Source organism: Mesocricetus auratus, unplaced genomic scaffold (assembly GCF_017639785.1).
Source record: "Mesocricetus auratus isolate SY011 unplaced genomic scaffold, BCM_Maur_2.0 Super-Scaffold_100006, whole genome shotgun sequence".
Taxonomy (NCBI): Eukaryota; Metazoa; Chordata; class Mammalia; order Rodentia; family Cricetidae; genus Mesocricetus; species Mesocricetus auratus.
Window position 1 is genome coordinate 54448336 of NW_024429190.1, and position 21879 is coordinate 54470214.

Here is a 21879-nt window from a genome sequence, read left to right on the forward strand (position 1 = left end):
TATTTATTTTAATGACCATGCTTCTCCTATGATAAATATTAGTCTGTACTAGGGTAGAATACACTTCCTAGATAACTGAATGCACACTTTTAAGTACTTTTTTATGCCCACAACTCCTAAATCTATTATCTTAGTCCAGATTTCCAACTTCAAAGCCTTAAATACAGACTACCCTTTCTCTCTTTCTCTGGTGAAGGGTATCACACAGCCCAGGCTGGCCTCAAATTTTGGATCTTCTCCCTGCCTCTCAAACAGGCATGTGCCACCACATCTGGTATCACAATGCCTTTTTGGAATATCTATAGTTTGTGTGGGTGCATGTATGTATGTATGTATATATGTTATGTATATGCATGTCTGTGCAGGCCGTGCCTGTGTACAAACCAGAGGTTGATACCATATGTTTTCTTATATGGTTCTCTAACCTGAAACTCACCACTACAGCAAACCTGGCCAAGGAGTTCTGGGGACGCACTGTCTCCACCCCTAATGCTAAGGTTACAGGTAGACAATACCACACAGCTTTTCTTATGTGAGAGCTAGGAACGGGAGCTCAGGCCGGCTCTCATGCTTGCATAGTCAGCATTTTGCCCAGTAAGCCATCTCCCCAGCCGCTGTACTCTTCAACAGGTTTCCAAGGTGTCCAAAATAAAATAGTTTAATCAGAGCACCTGACGGTTTTGCAGTCATCTGCTTACTCCTCATTTTCTTTTGCAGGCTGATCTTCATGTATGTTCTGTAGTACCTAGGGCACATTCCAGCCACATCTATCTTCTGTTCTTCAAGCACCCAGTCATTTCTGCTCCCACTCTGCCAATATAGCTTTTTTCTCTTTAGTCACTCATGGCTTAGCACCTGCCATTTCACTCCCAACTAAAATGGCTTTTTCAACACAGCCTTCTCTGACTAAGCTTATGAAAGCCACCCCAATCTCTATCATCCATTTTATTTCTCTTGGTAGTACTAACTGCTTGTTTACTGCTTGTCTTCCTTTAAAATGCAATCTTTGAGACAGGGATAGCTTCAGTCTTATTAATCATCATGTAATCATTAATTAAAGCAATACATAAATAGTAATTACTGTATGGCAAATGTTCTCAGTTGGACTTAACACAAAAGCAAGTTGTTTTTTTTTAAGTAATGTTTTCTTCAAATAAATATGCCAAGTAATTAAAGTTCTTTCACACATTTTTTTTCTGGGAAAAATTAATACAATGGAACACTATAGAAGACTTTACCTTTTTGCACTTTTTAGATCTTTAGAAGGGATTCTTCAAAACCCAGCAGCTCACGGCTTTCCTCTGTATGACTGACCATCAGAACTGCATTTAAACAACAAAGAAATCTTAAATTTATCCAACTTATATACAACTTTGACACAAAAACATTTTAACTAATTCCCGAACAGATTTAGAACTGTTATAAAAATGAATAGTAAAATTCAAATTCTATAAATTGATTTCATAAAAAGAAAATAGTTTTAAAGCTACAAATGAGGCTAGGGACCTAGGGGAAAACCAAACACTACTGCTCTGCTAAAAGACTATATCCATAAAAAGACTTCTAACAACACTCTGCTATACTCATAGATCAATGTCTTGCTCAGCCATCATCAGAGAAGCTTCCTCCTGTAGCATATGAAGAAAAATATACAGACACCCACAGGTAGACAACATGAGGAGAAAGAGAAAGACCTTGGAACGATCAGTCCTAAATGGAAGGTCTTCATCAAATCCCTTCCCTCAGGGCTCAGGGAACCCCGGGGAAGAGGAGGCAGAAAGAGTAAAGAACCAGAAGGAATAGATGACAGCAAGGAAACAAGGCCCTTTAACACAATGGCCAATGGGAGATATGACCTCACAGAGGTTGTGGTAGCATGCCCAGGGCCTGCCCAAGTCCTCACCAAATGGGGTCTCAGAGCTGGGAGGAGAAATGGACACAAGCCCGCATCCCTAACCCCTAACCAGAAGTTATATCCGTTGATAACCACTTGAAAATGAAAAATCAGTTCTCTCCTATGGAGCCTTAAGGGCTGGCCCCATGCCTACAGCAGATGGCCAACATAGAATGAACTCAATGAAGGTTCTCTATCTCATAAGGTTTTGACAAGGTATTTTTTTTTCTTTAATGTTACAGGCCCTTTGATATTATGGCTTCTGGTTTTGTGTTTGTAGGGAATTCTTTTGTATACAAACGTGTGTCTTTGCATCTTCATGTGTATGTTGTACTTTTGCTTTGGCTATTTTTCTTTTGTTTGTTTTGTCCTATTCTGTTTGTTTTTGGGTTAGATGATGAATGATGATGATGATGATGATGATGATGATGATGATGGAGCCTGTGAGTAGAAAGGCTATGGATTACGCTAGGAAGGAAGGTGTGGGTAATCTCAGATGAGCTGAGGGGGAAATCAGATTCAGAATATATTGTATAAAAAATCTATTTTTAATAAAAGGATAAAAAACAGAAAAAATATAAGCAAGATAAATCATTTTTAATTCTCTACAGAAACTGAACCACAGATTTTTTTTAAATTACTGAACATACAATATAAATAAATGTAAGGTGTGGCATCAGTAACATAAAGCAGGAAGAAGAGTAAATGACTTGAATTTCTGCATGCAATTTAAGTTTTTAGCTTAAAGAGACTATCACATTTTATGTAATATCCATGACAATTATAGGTATTTCTATTGATACACAAAAAGAAAAGTAAAAGCTCAATAATGTAAAAGGAACATAATAAACACAGAGGAAAACAGCAAGAAGAGGAGAGCTAGTGAGCTAGAAAACAAGGAATCACAGTAACATAGAAGATTATGTCCTAAAGTGAGAGACAGAGTTGCTGAATGAACTCAAAATAAGTAAGACTCAACCAGATAGTATCTGAAGACTCATTTTAGATTTAAGTACACATATGCTAGAACTAAAAGGACATTGAAAAATATTCCACATAGGTCAGATGGCAAACAAAAACAGGGTATATGTGGCCATACTTTCACTACACAAAACAGACTTTAAAAACTGTCATGAGGTAAGGATGTGTGTGTGTTATATATAAAAGTTCCACTTTTTCAAAAGTTACAGCAATTACAAATGTATACTCTCAACAAGAAGACACCTAAATATAAGAAGCAGAGTGAAGGGAAATAAAACAATAGGTTTAGATAATGGAGCGATCATCGCACTGAAAAATAATAACAGACTTACATTATAGACCAAACATACACACAAACATACAAACATGCAAATTTAACAGCACACTATTAGAAAATCAAAGGCCTAAAGACCAAATCAAGAGGAAAACTATCAAGTATTCTGAGACAAAAAACACAACAAATGCATGGGTATAGCCATTTTAGAACAGTATTTAAATACCCACAATAAAAACTACCACACCTAGAACTCAGCTCTGTGATGGGCACTTGCATGATGCACTCACAGCCTTGGGTCCAACATCCACCTCTGAAAAAGGAAAATTAAGAAACCTCAAGGAACCAGAAAGAAAAACAATCAAGTCTGTAGTCTGCAGAAGGAAGGAAATAAACATCAATCAGAAATAAGCCCCACCCCAAATCAACAAAGCTAAGCCTTTTAAAAACATATCAAATGAACTGATGCACCTTCAATTCTATAAAGTAGGTTCAGATAAATGAGAAATAGGAGACAATTCAATTGAAGCCACAGACATGGAACTGTAAGACATCACTGTAACAACAGCAAACTAGAAAACAAAAAACGGATAACCCCAACACATACACACCCTATCAAGACTTAAACATGAATGAAATGTGAACAGATACTTATACTGACCTAATAATCAAAAACTACTCACAAAGAAACCAAATTGGCTTCACTGATTCTATCAAACCTTGACTGAGTTAATACCTTTTCTCTTCAAACTCTTCCAAAGAACTTCAAGGATATTACAAAGTGATTCTACAAAGCCAGCATGATCTGCTTAACAAAAATCCAAAGGAGAAACAGTCAGAAGGACAGAGGAAAGTCCAACATGCCCCTGACGGTTAGCACTCATTATCCACTTCCCAGGAGGCAGGCTCACCTAGGTGGTAAATCTGGATGTGCCTGTGAGGGACTCTAGATCCAGCTGACCGAGGCCCCAAGACCCACTATGATGTGAGCAGCACCATCCCCTGGACTGGGGTCCTAGATGGCACACAAAGTAAAAAGGTAGTTGAGCAAAAGCGCTTTCTTATCCCTCTACTTCCTGACTGTAGATGCCATGTGACCAGCTGCCTCAAGCTCTGGCTGACTGCTTACTCACTAACTACTCTAGTAACTGAGTTACAGCCGCAGCCAGGAATTTGTTCTTCTTAAAGGAAAACTTGTGGCTCTGGCTCAGGAGGTAGAGTGCTTGCCTATGAAGCATGAAGCCCTGGTTTGATAACACACCAAATAATCCAGGCATGATAATGTATGTTTGTAATTCTAGAACTCAGGAAGTGAAGGCAGAGGATTAGAAGTATAAAAAGAATCCTCCCTCAGCTACATAGGAAATTCAAGGCTTGCCCTGACTACACCAGACTCTGGCTTTTAAAGGGAGGATGAGGAGATTGAGACACCCAATAATTTCACTTTGGGAAATAAACAGAGAGGTGCTTTAAGTTTTATATTCACTGAAATAATTACTTAAAGTAAAGCTAGAAAAAAATTGCATGCCCAATTGCACATAGAGTGGCACTTAAACATAAAACCAAAGTTACACCATATGATGGCTTCTGGGATATTTTATAGATAGTGGTTTCTAAATTTTTGCAGTACACTTTAAAATTTCCTTCATAAACATGCATTCTTTTTATAACTAGAAAAGTGAAGTATTCTTTTTATCTTTTTATGAATTCAGTGTCTAATACTATAGCTCTACCTACATGTAAGAAGGAAGAGAAAATACATGTTATTTATTCCAGAAAACAAAAACATAAGCAAAAAATTACTTTCCTATGTATTTACATTGTTTAAAGGGGGAGAAATTCTTTTATCTTGATTTAATTATTGCTAAATACTAAAGGATAACTCAAAAACTTAAGTTAAAAACTAAAACTATGAATTTTCTATAATAATTTATACAACTAAAACTGTAATTTTTTCTAATCAAATAACCTATTGATTTCATGATTTTAGAACTGTTAAATTTATTATCACAAATTTTGTTTTCTGATATCAACATTAATCAAAAGTAGTGCTAAAGTTTAACTGTTATGATACAAAACTCAAGCACTATTCTTTAAAACCACACCCCAAACCAAGTTTATGAATCAAGCCTTGTGGTGGTACCACAGAAACTTCCTGCTCAATGACTTATCAAATGTCAAAGAATGAATAATTTCCGAAACATTAAACAAAACCAAAAAGAAGTAGCAAGTTCTCTTAGAAAAGCATAAGGCCATTTCAACAATTTAACTGATACATCTCTACAAATATTACCTAAGCTCCCTGTCTGTACAGTATCCAAATAAATATGAGAACCCATTTTCTCTTCTAAAAAACTACTTTCACCGCCAATGTTAAAAAAATGACACTAATTTTTAAATGCACATTAAAAATTATGTGATGTGATTTTTAAGTGTGAAACAGAAATCCAAACTTAACTAACTAAACCACAGATTTTGTAAGAGTCCATTACTTTAAAAGCCAAATGTATGTAATTTCTTAGATGGGTCCCCAAAAATAAGAGGAAAAACTATACCAACCTAAAAGAAGTACAGTCTTTCATTAGCACCACAAATCTTCAGGGAATGTTAAGAAATCTGATTTTGGTAGCAATATTACTAAAACACAAAGCTTAAAGCTTGCTCATCACACACACACACACACACAAAGTACATTACATACTTGCATAAAAATGGTCTTATGTAAGTAAATGCATAAGAGAAACACACATACACAACTCCACATTGCTATTGCTAGTGCAAACTAAAGAGGAAGCACCATCAGTCCTTTTCCCATGCTTGCTACAACAAATTAACACAAACTTAACTTCATAATAAATATATATATACATACACAGTCATTAAATATTTATATCCATTTTATCAATGAGACTATACTTAAATATCATCCCAAGTAAATAAACCCTTTTGCAAGGCTTCAATAGTCCTCTGAATATTGTGCAGTATAATCACTTCACTAAAATGACAGTTGCTTTGATTTATTAAAACTTAGGTTAACTGCCAAATCACTTTTGTGCAACCAAGTAGGCCAAGCAAATTCACAGCCATCTGATTACTTCAAATAAACATTCTAAACCACAGATTATTTAGAAAATAATGGCCATAATATTTTCTCTTCACTAAATTACTATATTTATTTGTCCTTAAAACAAAATTAACACCTTTGAAGATTTAAAATCTGACGTACACACATTACCCCCACCCTCTGTGTGTGTGTGTGTGTATCCTAACTTACCTTAAAAGCTATCACATTGTGTTTGAGGTCAAGAGTCTAATTAATATGGGTTATACTTCCTAGGATAGGAAAAAACCTTAGCCAGTCACTGAGAGCTGGTACTGACCCTTATCTCCAGCTGTCAATCTTCCTCTACTTCCACATCTTATAAACCGCAGCAACTGTCCTATAAACACTTCTACCACACAGAGTAAGGGTGTGATGGTTAGTCTTCTTGGACAGCTTCACTGGATTTAGAACAACCTAGGAGGCGCAGATGTGAGGGTAACTGCAGAGGTGTTTCCAGAGGGCTGAACTGAAGAGGGAGACTCACAATAAAGGTAGTGGTGACATCCCATCACTGAGCCCTACACTGAGCACCAGCAGTCACGTCTCTCTGACTCTTGACTTCAGACACGATTTGACAGCTGCCTCGCAGTCCCACTGCCACACCGTCACCTTCAAAATGGATTCTATCTCCTCAAACTATGAACCTCACACAATAAAGTCTCCTCCCTTCCTTCTTTAAGCTGCTTTTATTAAGTGTTTTACTATAGCAGTCACAGGAGTAACTAATGCAAAGGGTCAGCTAACGTACTCTGTATGGGATTAATCCACAGCTGAATGGATGGCAGGCACCTGCTTAGAAGAACAGGTTACTGCCGGCGGTGGTGGCGCACGCCTTTAATCCCAGCACCTGGGAGGCAGAGGTAGGCGGATCTCTGTGAGTTCGAGGCCAGGCTGGACCGACAGCCTCCAAAACAATACAGAGAAATCCTGTCTCGTAAAAACCAAAAAAAAAAAAAAAAAAAAAAAAAAAAAAGAAAAGAAGAAGAAGAAGAAGAGGTTACTGGGAGTGTGCCTTTGAAAAGCAGGCCTTCTCTCCAGAGTACACATATCTAATGAGGTAAGCCACCTTCTCCATACACCCCTGCTGCTATCTTCTGCCTCCACACAGACTTGCAGCAACAGAAAAAGCCAATCAGGAACTAAAACCTCTAGAACTCTGAGCCAAAATAAAACTCCTCATTTAAAACTTGTTCTCAATTCTTTTGTTACAGCAATTGGAAGCTGACGAATACACACTCCTTATAAAAAAAAACATTCTAAAGATTTTTAAATAAAAACTACAAAGAAAAGTAGCAGACCATGCCCCAAATACATTTATAATTCCTTGGTCTATTGTTGACCAGGACATTGAAATCCCACCATATTACAATTAAGGAAAAGGGAGGGGGGAAAAAGTCATACCTCTGGGTTCAAAGAGAATGTTGAAGGTTATTGAATGAAATTCATCAAATTCTAAAGACTGACCTAAAAGGACTGCAGAAATTTCCAAAGGCATCTCTCTTAACAACTGACAGAATCAGTTTCTGAGTTTTATACCAACATGAAAAATAACTCTACAAATGAGGCAGTTGCAACAAAATTCCAAGTACAACAATGACTACATTATTACTATTTTAAAATGCTGACCATTTCGAGGGGCACTCCTATTTTCCAGAAACTGAGAATGTGGCAATGAACATGCCACATCTCATTAATATGTAATATTAATATGTAATAAGCGTAGGGTAACTTCAAATGTATTAAAAAGCTTGAAGGACCGTCACAGTGTAGAGAGAAACCATATAACCATTGGCAAATAAAGAAAACCTGATCAAGAGACCCCTGACCCTTGGAGCTGAGGATACAGACACTCAAAGTGCTTGCTGGGAATTGAACTCCAGTCTTCTGGAAGAACAAGGAGTGTTTTTAACCACTACACCATCTCTCCAGCCTTCAGATATATCATATATTCAAACGCAGACCACTGAACTATAAAAAGGAAAACCATAGGGACTTAGAGCTTGGTGCAGTTTTCAGCCTAACTTCAAATACATGATCCACAAATAAAAACTGGTAAATTAGGCTTCATCAATATGGAAAGCTTTTGTTCCACAAAAGACTCTAATAAGAGTATGAAGGAAAAGCTACAGACTGAAAAAAATATTTGCAAATCACTGGTCATTGACAAGTAACCTCATACCAATAAACTTCCTTCTTCCCAATTTTTTGTTCAGCTCAACATTTTCAACACATTCTCACATGTTTCTCTAGTTTCTCCTTGCATTTACTATTTAAGTCTTACAAATCATTTTGCATGTGGGACAGGTTTTGCCAGAAGAGGACTGGCAAATCTCTTAGGCTGTGCAAAGCTTCTAATGACAGCTGTTGGGCAGAAACAATGAGAAGCAAATGAAAAGTCTTGAGAACAGGCTTCACTGAGCAGACCCTCTTTGTCTGTGACCACAGCAATCTTCAGGTCAAAGTTTTATGTGTGGTGGAGGATGCTAGTTTCTGCCAAAGCAAAGGAAATGCTCCTCTAGGGTTGGACAAAGGCTTCAGCAGGAACTACAGGGTTCCAATTCTTAGGCTAGACTCTTTCCTCATTTGGGCCCTAACAGACACAGGACACACATTTAGTTTACCCTCCAATTTTGTTACAACAATAAACAGACAGGGGTCAGCTTCCTAGCACAAGATTTCTGAAGCTAACTGGACAAATGTCTTCTGCAAAACTGTCACAGAAGCCCTCTGATTTCTATGAGTATATTTTAAACTGGCCATTGGCTAACTTAAGTCTAACTTTTTAAAAGGCATGTAAGTTAAAGGCATCAAAAGCAACCAATATAAATTTTAAGTAAATATATATATATATTTACTATCTATCTATCTATCTATCTATCTATCTATCTATAGTCTTTGTTCTTACACAGCCTTTATAAGCACTAGAAATTCTAATGAGACAAAAGGAGATGATCCATGATATTGGGAGAGGGACGTGGGAGATGGGGAGAAGTTGGAGGGTGGAAATTGGGGTTAAATGGGGATTACTATGTACAGCTTTTAGAGTTAACTTACTGACAAAACCTGAAAGCTTTCATTCTCAAAAAATAAAATAAAAATAAGCAGGATGTGAATGTTATCAACTTGCTAAAAAACAAAAGGTAGAAAACAGAGGCAGAGAAGGGAAGGAGCAAGATGGAAAAATGCATAGAAGGTTTCACTATCACCTTCTTATGAAACAGAGGACTTAAAAATGTACTGTCTAAGAAATGCAAATGTTCTATTATTATTGCATAGGCATCATTCAAAGAAGTAGATTGTTACATGGCAGATGGTGATGCTAAGAACAGAGATTGACAGTATGAGATGAAGTCTTAGCTTTCTTAGTAGGAGGTGAACAGACATAATTTGACATTACTAAATCAAGAAATAAAAGTAGATTAAACACAAAGAAGGCCCAATGCCAGATCACTTCTAAGAATCATCTACCAGTCCTTAAATTTTCAAAGTCCTGAAGAGGTAAGAACACTTAAGAATTCATTCTAGAAAATCAGGATTACCTATCAAAACCAGACAAAGGCATAAGAAAACTACAGGCCAATAAATTCATTAATGTTAGTAAAAAGTTAATATGGATAATTACTTCTATACAAAAATAATTATTGAATATATCCTATGGTCAGGTACTATTTTAGGAACTGAGCTGATCAGTAAATAAAACCAAGCCCCTTATGACTGACACAATAATTTATTTTTATAACTAGAAAAAGCATTCTAGTAACTTCTTTAGAATCTCAAGATTTTTAACAAACAATAGACCTAAAGACAAACACTGGCCTCCTTCAGCCCACAAGTAGATGGGTGGTAAGAGTCAGAGTGAAGGAAGCCCTTGTATCCAATGTGAGGCTGTTCCAATCATGTTTCAGTGGGCTCATACAATATTAAACCATAATCACTAAAGTAAGCGACTGTTTCAATGCTCATAATCATACTGCAGATGTAACTTGGGATAAATGTTAAAACAATTACTATTAGACTTTTAGCATGTACTAATCCTTAAGAAACACAAGCAATTCCAAGTACCAAGTGTTTACTGAGACAAGCAAAGACTGAACTTAGGCAATGTCTGAAGAAGGTGACACTTGCAGAAGTTACAGGAGCTGCTGCTTTATATCATGGACGCTTTTAAAATTCCTTTGCTTATGGATCTGATAAAATCTAGATCTCTAATATTTTTAAGCCAAATCCCTGGACACTGCAGCTCTTTTCAGTTTTTTGCTTAAACACAATTCATCCTTTGCCTCAAATTACGATGAAGAAGCCTGGGAATAAAGTTTTGAAAAGGGGTAATAAAATTCTTTGCCTAGGGAAAAAAAGAATGGCTAATATAAAAAAAGACTAAGACACCAAGTGCTGACAGGGATACAGAAGAAAGCAGATCTCTTATACATTGCTGGTAGGAATGTGAATTAGTACAGTCTTTATAGGAAACAGTATGTATATTTCTCATAAACATTAACATCCACCAATTCTACAACTGTATATAAAAGAACTGCAGTCAGGCCAGGAGGTGGTAGGTGGTGCACACCTTAAATCCTAGCATTCTGGAGAGGCTGGTGGATCTCTCTGAGTTTGAGGCCAGTCTGTCCTACAGAGTGAGTTCCAGAACAGCCAATGCCACACAGAGAAACCCTGTCTCAAACAAAACAAAACAAAACAAAAGAACTACAGCCAATATGTTGAAGAAAAAAAAAACTATGTTTCTATGCTCACCAGGTATATGCTCTGTATAAACCAATAAATGAAAATAATTGTGTCCACCAAGAGATACACAGATTTTTTTTAAAGGAGTGGTTATACATATATGGAAGACTACCTCTCAGCCATAAAATAATAAAGAAATCCTTTCAACTGTTATGATATGGATGGTACTGGATTTAGCTTGGCACAGAAAGTACTGCCTGTATGTATTACATGATTTTACACTTATATGGAATCTAAAAGAGTTGTTCTCATAGTTCAAACTACAAGTGGTTACCAGAGGCTGGGGTCAGTTAACGAGACAGGGAATGGAGAAAGGCTAATTTGTGGGGTACAGGAAGAAGCTCTGGGATACTACTGAACAGTATTCATCACTACAGATAATAATAATGTACACTGATCCTAAAAGTTACAAAAAATATTTTTCAAGTCCCACCACAAAGAAACAACAGAAGTTTGAAGTCACAATGTATCTCAGCTGATTTAAATACTGTGTAATATATACATGTAATACACATAACACAGCACCCCATTAATATGTACAACTTTGAGGTTTACATATCAGTTAAAAACTTAATGTATTAAAATTCTGTTTATTGATTCTCTGCTATAAAAAGCAAGGATTCAGCTGACTCAGTCTTCAACCGCTTTCTTCCTCGGTATTATAAAGACAATCAATCTCAGTTAAAATCTGAATGTGACTAATGAGAGAAAAACTGAGTCCTAAATTTTACTTTAAATTTAAACACACATGGTTAACAGCTACTACATTAACATGGAGAGCTGCATATTATTACTTTTTTTGGAATACACTGAAATCTTATTCTCTAGCTTGATGGTCAATTTTTTTATAGTTTCCCACAGAAGTTCCAAAAATAACAATCTCTATTTTCAAAGTAGAATTAAGATTACCCATCCATTATAATTGGTATATTTAGCTCCTATATGCAGCTTTTTTGTTGTCCATTTGCTACAGTACCATCTGACAGAAGCCCATGAAAATCTTCCACTAAGGATCCTAGAAAATTCTCCTTTGCCTCTTGAATATTTATGCTTTATTATCTTTGAGGAAATACTGTTTATTAACTATAACTTTAAACTTCACAATTATGAAGTACAATCATGACAACCGAACTTTGTATCTACATGTAAAGTTTTTAATAACAATATTTTCCTCATACTTACATATAAATCAACTTGAATCAGACAGATTTAACTATAAAAACAAACCTTAAAACTATGTTAACAAAACATGAAACAAAATTACTCGTTCTCAGCTAAGATACCAAGAAACATGAAGCACAAAATAAAAGAAATTGCCAGGCATTGTGGTGCACTTTTAATGCTAGCACTGGACAGGCAGAGGGAAGCAGATGTCAGTGAGTTTGAGGCCAGCCTGGTCTACCTAGCAAGTTCCAGGCCAGTCAGGGCTACACAATCAAACTATCTCAGAAAAATCTGCAACCAAAAGAAGGCAAGGAGAAGGGGAAAAAAGGGGAAGGAAGACAAAATTAATGAATCACTCTCTTCAAAAATGGCAACAAACAGCCGGGAGGTGGCGTCACACGCCCTCAATCCCAGCACTTCGGAGGCAGAAGCAGTCGGATCTGTTGACTTTAAGGCCAGCCTGGTCTACAGAGCGAGTTACAGGACAGCCAGGGCTACACAGAGAAACCCTGTTTCAAAACCCCCACCCAAAAATAAGTAAATAAACAAATAAATAAATTAAAAAGGAAAAAGCCAATAAACATAAAAAAGACAGTTAGGTCACAGATTGGGAAATAGTTCCTACAATTTTAGTTATCTAATAACTGACAAAACAAAATATATTCTAATAGAATATATTAAGCCAAGGTAGATCTTTCAATCTCAGTAATAATTTAAAAAAACTAATTTTGTAAGTGGACAAAGTTTTGGGCATACACTCCACAAAAGAAAATATATCAATGACATACTGTTGAAAGTATATTTAATATCACTAAGAAAGTCAGAACAAGATACCTAATCACACACATATATTAAAATGGCTAAAATGCAAATAGATTGACATTACTGAGTGTAGGCCACCAAAATAGGGAGCAAATGAAACTGCCAATGATGTAAAGCTGCACACCTACTTCGGAAAACAATTCATCAGCATCTCATAAAGTGAAGCATACAATCACTATGGAAAACAATTCATCAGCATCTTATAAAGTGAAGCATACAATTACTACGGAAAACAATTCATCAGCATCTCATAAAGTGAAGCATACAATCACTACAGAAAATAATTCATCAGCATCTCATAAAGAGAAGCATACAATTACTACACAACTTGGTGATACCATTCTCAGGTGTTTGCCCAAGTAAAATGAGAATATATGTGTACAAATGTTTGACAGTTCTTGTAATAGTTCATACTAGAAGCAAGCCAATGTCTAACAACTCATAATTGAACAAATTACATGCATACCCCACACAACAGAACAATATCTAGGATAATAGAGGTAAACTAGTTGACATGAGAGTGTTGTGAAAGGCAAAACAGACCAGACTGCATGGTTCCACTTCTGATCACAGAAAATAAAAACATGGAAACAGAAAATAGACCAGGGGCTGCCAGAGAACACAGAACTTAAGAGCGTTTATTTGTATACATTTATCACAGCTCAATCACACCTAAATCAGTGAACTTTAAGTCATCATTGCACTTCTAAAGACAATGATTTTTAAAGTATTAAAATATAACATCATTAGTATCTAAACAGTAAGGTAAAATGATTTCCCCAAATCAAGGTTTCCAGGCATTTTTAAAAATAACAGGAAAATGTTTGAGTCTAGGTACAAGAGAGAGCTTGCAGTAGACTACAGTTCTTTCTGAGAACTAGAAAAGCCAATGAATAGAAAAGCCAATGAACTAGAAAAACCATATTCACAAGCCAGCATGAGGACAAGACTAAAACTCCAAAGGCAGGGTGAGGGGTCTTTTAAAGGTTTCCATTGTATGTGACTTAACTAGGGCATTTTCCAACTTGAACTCAGACCAGGGCTAAGTTTAAACTCAGTCTGTGCAGAATATTGTTGATGAAGAGGGAAGCTAGAACTCTTGCAGGGCTAGAGAAACAATACTGTCAGCATACAGAAATTCAGAGTTCTTCACTTCTATCTTCTCTAGGATACTCAACTGAATTTTAAAAATAAATACACAGGGCCCAGAAGTTGGTGTGTATCTGTGATCCATCTTTTTGGGACGCTAAGGTGGAAGCATCATGAATTCAAGGGCAACCTGGGAAACCTAGCAAGATCCTGTCTCTTAGCCTCCCCTTAGTTTAAGGTGCTTCCCTCCCTGCCTAGAAAAGGTGAGCATTCTGCTATGGTCTGGATATGATGTGCCTATCAAAAGGCTGGAGTGTTGAAGGCATGGTCTCTAGCCAGTGGATCCAAGCACAGAGAGAACTGTTATGGAATATTGAGATGTGTTACATTCATTTATGCTGTAGAATATTAGTTTAATGATGCAAAGGTGTGTTGCATTCTCTGTAAAGCTGTGTTACTTTGCCTGCCTAAAACAGCTGATTGATCTAATAAACAGCTGAACAGCCAATAACTAGGCAGGAGAGAAAAAATAGGCAGGGCTGCCAAGCAGAGAGAATAAATAGGAGGAGAAATCTAGGCTCAGCAGAAGAGGAGGATTGAGAAAGGGAGAAGGAGAGGAGAAGAAGAAGAAAGAGGATGCCAGCCACCCAGCCACACAACTAGCCACTGAGTAAGAAGAGAAGAAAGACCTATAGAATAAAGAATGGTTTAAAAGCCCAAAGACAAAATGTAGAAAAGAAATGGGTTAATTTAAGTTAGAAAAGCTGACTAGAAACAAGCCAAGTTAAGGCCAAGCATACATAAGTTAGAATAAGTCTCCGTGTATTTATTTGACAGCTGGATGGTGGGCTCCAATACAAAAAACAAAACAAAACAAAACAAAAAAACCCACCATCTATAGAGAACAGACCAGTAGAGCTCTGACCTAATCAATGGATCAATTGACAGAGAGATTACTAATTTGATAGCATTACTGTTAAGTGAGAAACTTCCATGCCACTGGAGACTAGCATCCTTTCAGACCTCTGCCTCTGCTGACCTAGCAGAGTGACTGCTCTATCACACCCTCTCCCTTCAAGTTTTGTGTCACCTCAGAACCTAAACAACCCAGCCAGCTACTGAAACTGAAACGAATTCCTTAAGTTGTTTCATTCAGGTGCTTTGTCACAGCAGTGAAAATGCTAACATGATCTCTGGCAGAAAATACTAGGTCTGACATTCATTTAAAAATAGCACAGCATAAACAAAACAATAAACCAACTTGACCTAACTGGTATTATAGAACACTGTACCCAATAACATTCTTTTCAAATACAAGGAAGACTTTTACTAAGATCCATACTTAGAACTAAAAAACAAATTTCAGTGAGTTTAAAACAATCTTACATCACTGGAATTAGATTAACAGAAATCTCTCTGGAAAATCCCAATATCTGTAAATAAACTCAATAATTCCAGGTCAAAGAGATATCTGAAGCCAGACATGGTTGTGCTTGCCTACAGTCCCAGATACTCATAAGAGTGACAAAAAGGATCTCCTTAGCCCGGCAGTTAGAGGCTAACCTGGAAAATAACAGAATTCCAAGCCCCTCAAAATAGGAAAATCTGGAAATAAACAATTTAAGCAGTAGAATTTCTAATATGCAATGGGAAAGTCAAATAACCTTAGCTTCTAGCTTGAGAGATTAGAGAAAATAAAGTATACCTAAAGAAAGCAAATAATAAGCAGCGGAGAAGGCCTTTAAAAACAGGAAAATAAGAGGAAATCAGTTACACTAGAGGTTGGCAATGCGAATCCCAGTAAATTAATAAATGTCTAGCTAGGTTGCTAAGTAAAAAAGAAAACTCAAAAGACCAGATCATGGCTATGAATGACAGTAAACCGCTAGAGAATGGTTCTCACCCTGTGGGTCACGGCCCCTTTGGGGGTTGACTGACCCTTTCATAGGGTCCCCTAAGACCATCAGAAAGCACAGATGCTTACAATTCATAACAGGAGGGTTATGAAGTAGCAAAGAAAAAAGTTTTATGGTTGGGGTCACCACAACATGAGAAACTGTATTAAAGGGTCGTAGCATTAGGAAGGTTGAGAACCAGAGCTCTAGAGGTTACGATATTAGAATCACTGTGTTTTCTACAGATACTAGAAGGATAAAAATATTACAATCAACTTTCTGCCAATGACTTCCTTGAAAAACATGGCAGAAGTAACTAACAGAAAACCAAACAAACACAAAGAGAGCCAGGAGAGCTGGGGAAGCAGCTCTAGCAGAGCACTTACCTAGCATGTGAAATGCCCTCCCTAGGCTCACCCTCACCAAAAAAGAAAACCAAATCCCCAACTCATCTATGCTCACGAAATGCAATGTAAAGTACATTGCAAAGCAAAACATACATTTAGAAAGAAAATACACTACGAAAGTCCTGAGTTTACTCCATTATTGATCATTATTAATTATTAATCGATTACATAGATTGGCATATCTTTCCAGCAAAATCTGTTGAATTTGGTTATCAACACAAACTCAGTATCATTTTACTTGTATTCTAATTCTGAAGACTATCAAAAATTTCAAGCTGTAAGTCCCTTATTAACTTAAAAAATAAAAACTCATGCACCTAACAGTAAAAGTAAATTATACCAAAACATGGATGAGAATGAATATATTAAAACAGTAGCATTGCAGAGAAATAATGACACGAAAACATGTTGGAGAGTTGCTATTGAAGACATAGAACTGTTTATACTATGAACGTTACAGCTCTATACAGTCATGGACCTATAAGCGTGCATAAACTCATATAATGCTTAAGCAAAATACAGGAAAAGGTATTCCAGAAGCGTAACAGTCACTTCTTTGGGTGGCAGGATTTTCAGTAGTGTTTTAAATTCTTAAACTATTCTTTTTGTTGTTCTTTCTATTCTTCCCAAAACTCTATACTGGGATGTGCTGCATTTGTAACTGAGGGTTGAAAAGTAAGAAAGTAAGTCAACTACTGAACATTAAGCTGTATTTCAATATAAATGATAAATTCTTAGCTAGGCAAGTGGCTCCGCCCACAGGTACAACTTTATTTGAGCTTCTCACTTCCTAAATACAAAAACCTTTGAAGCCAGGTGTGGCACACCCCTGTAATTCCAGTGCCAGAGAAGTTGGAACAAGAGGATTCAGATACAAGACTCTCAAAAAAAATCCAAACACCAACAACAGCAAAAAGGAAATCAACTTGTGCTTTTATTTTCTACTATTTATACTGAAAAATTAAAAATTAAGTATCAGGTTAAGCAAGAACTCTTTTAAAAAGCAGAGCATTTGTTGCATATGGTGGTATCCACTTTTGTTTCCAATACTCACCATTAAAAAAAGGGGAGGGGGATTTTGTCCAAAAACATTAAGTAAAATACAGAGTAGTTTTTTAAAAGAAATAAAAAAAATCTTTTTGGAAATGGAGAGATGGCTCAATGGTTAAGAGCACTGGCTGCTCTTCTAGAGAACATGGGTTCAATTCCCAGTACCCACAGGGCAGCTCACAACTGTCTGTCCAAGGGACCTGACACTCTTCTGGCCCCAAAGAGAGCCCCTACTCATATGGTACACATAAATACATGCAGATAAAATATCCACACACACAAAATAAAATTTTAAAATAGTCCTTTAAAAAAATCAAAAGTAGTAACAAAAATTCACTCTTTATAAATGATTTCTCTTTGTAGAGTGACAGGACAGACTTAAAACCATAAGCAAAAGTATTTCTTTGTGAATTATACAACCAACATGATAACTCAGAATTATAACTGTTGTCTAGGTAATTTAATATTTGCAGAATAAAGCATGGAGAAAACAATTTCTTTATCCATGGAAATTATATATATCAGGAGTCTTACAAATGGTTGTAAAGCAACTTATAAATACCATTATGTAATTAAGCCAATTAGTATGAATTAAATTGTTCTTATACTTAAGAGTGTTAGGTTGATAATCTGTTAAATTCTACCAACAATTTAAAGCTCAAGTTAGATGTACTGTCTCACTTCAATAAAGATGCTTCATGTGCTACAAGTACTTTAAGAAAACAGTCAAAGACAGTTTTGCTATAAAATGTGAAACTTCTAAAAATTAATTTGCTCCCTATAATGTTTTATTAAAACATTCAGAGCAAATAAATAGTTTGCCTATCACAGCATCATGAGTACAAACAGGGAGAGGAAGCATTTACTGTAGTGCTCTGAGGGAAGAGTGAGAAAAGAACAACTTTCTTTTATTAGTAACAAAACCCTGCCTGACATGTTTGACAACAGACAGCAGTTCGCTGACAAATTACCTTCAAACCATAGTGTAAGTGATTTATAACCATCCAATAAAGCAGCAAAGGGCTCTCTGCAGTGGGAAAACTTAACTAAGTGATACACACAGATGGATAGCACCCATCTCAGGGACACCTGCTGTCCAATTGCAGTTGGCTCCTGCACACCAAGAAGAGAGGCTGAGCTTTCTGTTCTTCTGTTCTCCCCTTTCTGAACTACTTAGAAAGCTGAGATGCCTAGTCTTAAGACCCTACAATTTGAGCTCCTAAGAGTGCTATAGGAAATGTTAAAATTTAAGTCTCTGTGCTGAATTCACATCAGTTTGACCTCCCTCCAAACTGCAAATGATTCCATACCAACTAGTACCTCAATACTGAGGAGGGGGGAATAAGAGATCATGCCCTGAGGGTTATATCACATGTTGAAACTTTGTGACACATTCTAAGTCATTTCCACCCTGGAGGTGGGGTACAGTAGAGGCAAACTGGCAGAACAAACAACCATTCAAGAAGAACTCAATAATTGGCCAAGCACAACCTGAACATTCATTCAAAAGACTGAGTGAAGCAGGAGGCTCTCTACCTCCTGACCAGTCTGGACTACATACTCAATACCCCCACAAAAAGCTACCACAAAAAGTTCAACAATTCAGTTTTTAAGGCTAAAATGGACACACTTAAAACTCCACAGAAAAAGATGTGGAAAGCTGCTCATCCACTTGTTAATACTTATTTCTGGAGAAAAGCATAAAAGTAGAAATGTATATCCAGGGTGATGGCTCACACCTAAAATGTTAGTGCTCCGGAAGCTGCAGGAGGACTATCCTGAATTCAAGGCCAGCCTGGAGTACACAGTAAGTTCCAGGACAGCCTGGTTACAAACAGCATGAGACTCTGTCTCAACAAATATGGGAAACAGCCTTCACTTATGGGTCTTATCTGGATAAAAGATTGGAAAGATCCACATAAATGACGTTCAAAAGAAAAATAAATGCCACTGTGTAGCAGAGTGACTATTATACACCTGCAACGAACAGAAGCAACACAAATATCCTGTCCTACAAAATTAAAAAATACTAATAATATTAATAAAAGTGTCTATAGCAACTAGTTTCCATTCAATATTATTGTCACTAGAGGGAGTTTTTGAGTATTCCCTCCCTAAAATTGTACCCAATCTCACAGCACCCTTTCAACCTTAACCCTGCTAAAAAGGTTAGGCTGGCAAAACTAGAAAAATCATTAATATATGTTTACACAATCTGTAATCATAAAAATGCTTAATTTCTTACATTTGATTCTGAATTTATTTTCCATAAGAAATCTCAATTTAACTCTCTCTCTGTCTCTGTCTCTCTCTCTGTCTCTCTCTCTCTCTCACACACACACACACACACACACACACACACTCACTCACTCACTCTTCACTGGGGTTCATGCCTGACTTCCTTAAAGGAAATAATAGATTCCCACCAGAAAAGCACATTAAGCATAACAATCTAGTTTATTATCATTGTAAATACAGTGTTCAAACTGTGAGGTAGGGATCAACAAAAGGGAAATTATAAACTATAGTCTGAAAAAAATTAAAGGGAGACACAACACTATCAAGCAGCATGATCCAATTGAGACACCAAATGCTAACTATCAGCAAGGCAAATAACGTTTGTGGTTTTGAATTCTGTGACTTCAACTTCTTAAAGTGGAAAAAGCTAGTAAATCCATCCTAAACTTTTCTCCAGTTTATTCTTTCAAATATTAGGAGAAATCATACTAAAGATGATCAAAATTCCCTACAAAATAGGAAACCAATAGTATATAAACTATTTTAAGCAATTTTTGTTGTTTATGAATCCATAAAATAAAAAATATTACAGATAACGCATAAACCATTCATTTTTCCACCCTTTCCTCTTCAGACCACTTCTCCCTTTCCCATAATTATTGCTTTTCTACTATTATTCTAGGACTCCTTTATACAGGAGAAATACAAATTTTATAGTTATTACACTCTTCCTTAGCACATAAAACGCACACAATTCATACCATTCTATTTCTTGTTTTCACTTTATGCTAAAGTTTTGTGCCATTCTTTTTTCATAGGTCATCATAGCTAGTCCTGCAAACTAACCAATGGCACTCTAGTAAGTAAACTCCTTGGCACATAAGGCTTCTTTCCCGTAAGATTTTAAAACAAACCATATTTGAACTGTTGCGTGGCATATAATCTAGAGACAGCCATTCTCTAAGTTATATCCTAATAAGAATTTCTTTTCAATCAGCTATGAAATGGATGTTCTACAATTTTTCTCTAATCTCTTTGAAAGCTGTAACAATGCAATCGAGTGAAAATACCTTTCCTGTGATTTCGGGGATCGGCGCCGTAATCAAATTAACAACGCCTGTAAAAGTTTCTTCTTGTGCTTTTCTTTCCCTGAAAAAGAAAACACCGGGGTTTGTTGCTGTCGTCTTAAAAGCATCTTTTCTACGGCATTCTAATACCAAAACCCCACTACCTGATCTGTCATCTGCCAGGGCAGAGGCCAAAGCTCTTCATCTTTCAGGATTCTGCTGACTACTCAGGACTTGTTCGGCAGCAGAAAACACCCAAAGGAACATAAACTTCGTGGCGCTGCGGAACGGTCGAGCCAGGACCACGTCCAGGGCGGTCAGCTCCGCAAGCCGACAGCGCCCGGTCGGACACCCGGGGTCCTGCGCAGCCCGCGGACCAAGCCCCGGAACCACGACCACTAACGGAACCAGCCCTGGGCGGCAGCGGCGGCCGCTCGGACCTCGGAGCGCGGCGCGCGCTGGCCGCCGCGAGGGCGGGAGCTCGGCGGAGGAGCTGGCCGCCCCATCGCCCCATTGGGCGCCGCTCCAAACGTGCCCGAGTGGTGACAGGAATAAAGTGGGTCACAAGGCCTAGCGGGTCCCGGGCGCGAGCCCTCTCGCCGGCCGACACGGCCTGCCCCCGCGCCCAGGCTCGAGCGCGCTGCGGCCCCGGCGCCTCCCGGGTCGCAGGACCCGCCGCGCCCCCCCTGCCCCGCAGGTAACCCCGGCGACCCGCCGACACTTCCCACAGGCCCGGCGGAGTGCGACTCCCGGGGGCTCCGCGCTCTGCTAGCCGCCCCACCCCGGCCGCTGCTCCCGCCTCCCAGCCCGGCCGCAGCCGCCCCCACCCCCGACCCCACACAGCGCCCCCGCGCCCGCCCGCCCGTGTCCTCACCGTGCGGCCGCCGGAGGCTCCGGCTTCTTCCCACCCCCACCCGAGACTCTGGCCGCGGGGACTCGCGACTGCCAGGCCGCCACGACCCGGGAAACGCCTCGGCTCCGGGAATCAGCAGCACCTGGGGCGGCCGGTGTGCGCCCCCAACCCACCCCTCCAAATTCACCGCTACCGCTGCGCTCCTCCCCCCTCCCGGCCTTCCCCTCCTCCACCGGCTCCGGAAGCACGCATGCGCCGCCGAGGCCAGCCGCCCGCCGCGCGTCCGACCGGGGCCCACC

The 21879-nt window shown here is 38.2% G+C and overlaps 1 protein-coding gene across 15 annotated transcripts in view; it reads right to left on the minus strand.

The window, feature by feature from the left end:
* Clock (clock circadian regulator) overlaps nt 1–21879 on the minus strand; it is an 81817-nt gene that overhangs the window by 59902 nt on the left and 36 nt on the right. For 8 of the 15 annotated variants that reach the window (XM_040747236.1, XM_040747235.1, XM_040747234.1 and 5 more), the window contains exons 1-3: nt 21602–21727; nt 20731–20809; nt 1239–1322 (exon numbers count right to left, since the gene is read on the minus strand). The gene's annotated coding sequence lies outside the window, so the exon portion shown is untranslated. Of the gene's footprint in view, nt 1–1238; nt 1323–3391; nt 3463–3885; nt 3910–4060; nt 4080–20730; nt 20810–20891; nt 21131–21601; nt 21728–21879 lie in introns of those variants that run through there. The other 7 variants (XM_040747225.1, XM_040747229.1, XM_040747230.1 and 4 more) reach the window with 6 other exon arrangements.